The sequence below is a fragment of the Anabas testudineus genome, chromosome 18, assembly GCF_900324465.2.
Source record: "Anabas testudineus chromosome 18, fAnaTes1.2, whole genome shotgun sequence".
NCBI classification, from domain to species: Eukaryota; Metazoa; Chordata; class Actinopteri; order Anabantiformes; family Anabantidae; genus Anabas; species Anabas testudineus.
Window position 1 is genome coordinate 9,320,733 of NC_046627.1, and position 2,992 is coordinate 9,323,724.

Below are 2,992 nucleotides of genomic sequence, written 5' to 3' on the forward strand. Positions count from 1 at the left end.
GTCACATGGACAGCACTATCCTAGCTGTAATCACAGCTACTTCAGTGTCACAGCCTGGTGTTGAGAGGTGGTAGCTAACTAACAGAACACTAACTATATCGTCTCACTGAGGTACAGTGGTACTTGCTGCTCAGAAGCCACAGCTGATGGTGAACCCACTCTGTTTCCACAGCCAGCGGGGTTTTTATGAACGGGCGAACTAGTGGACCAAGTTGCACATCGACAGCAAAAGCAGAGTGAGATTTCCCAAAAAAGGATTTATTAACAGAACATGTTATGATTAGCACAGAAAATACGTAATGTAATGTAATCACAATAACTAAATAACAAACAAAGAAACACAGTAAACGCAATGGAAAGGAAATCAAAATCTCAGCTGAATCTGGAACTAACGAGAGACAAAAGTACAGCTAAATGCTGGAACAAACTACAAAGCTAACTACTACTAATAAATAGGTACAGCAAAGATTATGACCTCCATCAACATTTATGCTCATGCTCTGCTGCTGAATGACAACGGGCTAATAATTACTTTCTAGGTACTTAAAGGAACTCAGCATTCTGAGAACAGAGGACCCACCGAGGTACTGTGTCACCCACAAGGTGTCATCGCACCTTCACAAGCTGGCGATGAACTTTTTGTGCACACCAGCTTCCTCTGTTTCCTGTGAGAGGATTTTCTCCACGGCTGGTGAAGTCATCACGTCAAAACAGTCATTTTAGTTTGGCCCTGTTTCACAAGCACACCCCCCTCTCACTTTATACTTATTATTCACAATGTAACACAAGTAAATGATCACAAATTGTTTTGTTTTATAATTTTTATTATGTACATATTGAAGTATAACATGACAAGGAGGCTGGTTACAGCAGATGATATACTTTCAGTCCACCACCAGATGTCACTGTTCTGTGTGGTTTCAAAGCCTCACATCTTTGGTTCATTATCTGGCACGATCAGATGAACCCTGTGGAAGCTTCATGATGCTTCAGCTGCCATCACTACTAATAAACAAGCTGACATCACTAACAGGACTCGGGGGTCGGGGAAAAGGTAGATGGAGGAAGCAGCTGTTGACAGTCGACACACTAGCAAATGAAAAGAGCAGACACCAACTTAAATACAAGACACAGTAATGACAAACACAAAACACCTACTGCCCCTCAAACCAACAGGAAAACAAAAAACACACAGACTTCAGTGGACACCGCCTCAGCTGGCCGGAGGAGGGAATTGTAACAGGGGGTCTACTGCATGATATGGGTTGTACAGAAGTAGCTTTGAACAACATGAACAGTACATTACTAAGTCACTGGTTACTGGAGGAAAACAGCATTGAATTAATTTTAGTTTTTGTTTCATCAATCATCACAATCGTCGTATTTTGGATTTATTGTCAGTTAGTACAAATGTAAATCAGAGTTTGCAGAGATGTTAGTGCCCAGGTTATAGTCAGTGTCAACATGCATGGTTAGCGCTACATGTGATTTGGAATAGTGAAATTCAAAATGTCATGTGTTTATTAAAACATGTTAATGTTACTGTTACTGTATGTATTCTGACAGTGGTCAAGGAAAAAATATTATTATAAATATAATTATAATCAGTTTGAAGCAACTAGTGAAGCAATCTATCATGTGTCTTATTTCTTTTCTGTCCTCACCACAGTGAGATGCCTCTGTACACCTACGTTACACTTCAGTCTTATGTTCAGTCAGCAGCAAGACAACATGGAGGTCACAGCTCTCTGCATCAAACTGCGTGAGTACTGAGTTTGTTTCTGTTACTTTATAGTACAAACTTTCATCTGTAGTATTGTATTTTTCTGTATCATCACATTGATCTGACAAATATTCCGTGATGATTGTGATGCTGCTGTGTGAACACGATCAGAAAGTTGGTAAGTACCAGTTTTTTACTCAATGAACACATTCAACATTTTTCTTATTCAGCAGATCCAATCATTTCTGACAATTGGTTAAAAACAACACTTTCAATTGTCACAGAAATTAAGGTGCCATTTATCATTTTATACTGGATCAGTATTTCTTTTGTTCTGTTATTTTGAAAAGATATTCCAGTTTTATGAATCTGTTTCTCATATTTATTCTTTTTTTTTCTTTTGCAGATGCTGTTACTCTCTATATTGCTAAATTGATCAAAACAGAGCACAGTTCTTTGAATATGAGTCTGTAACCTTTTATTGTGAGGGCGTCTCTTATTGTGAAGTTGTACATGAGTCCAAAGGAAAAATATCATCATGTAATAAAACTAATAAGAGATCAGCAACAGGGTCGTCCTGCACCATTAGAAATGTTTATACAGATGACAGTGGAAAATACTGGTTTGATGCTGGAGGGGGGAACAAAAGTAACAGTGTCAACATCACTGTCACTGGTAAGTTTTTATCATGACAACAACATTTTGTCATAAACTCAGCATAAGTGTTTCATTAAATCAGCTTTTACATCCTTGTTGTGATCCAGTTTTTTTTTTTTTTTATTGGGTATTTAGTGTAGATCAATAAAAAGAAAAATAATTTGTGTATCGTATGTCCATGCTAATAGTAGCTGACTTCTATCACCACAAGAAACACACTGAACAAAATCCAGTCTCACTGTGTGTTTGAGGTTTAGCTGCTGGTTTCAATGCGCAGTACTTTAGTTTCCACAGTTTCATCAAAATGTACTTTGCTGCTACAAATAATATATTTTTTTTATTTATTATTATTATTTTGAAACTGCTTTAATTTCGATGGTCTGATAGAAGTAAGTGAGCTGATATATTAACATGAAAGACCATGATTGATTTTTCAGCTCAGAAATATTAGATATCAGATCCCATTTCATACAGAAAAAATATGAAACAGGTTAGTTTTTCTTCTTACTGTTTTTTTAAAAGGTGGAAAATGTTTCTGTTAAGATAATTTTTAGACGATCACAGTGAGACTATTTTTTAAAAGGCACAGCCGCTCTGCGTTTGAAATGTATT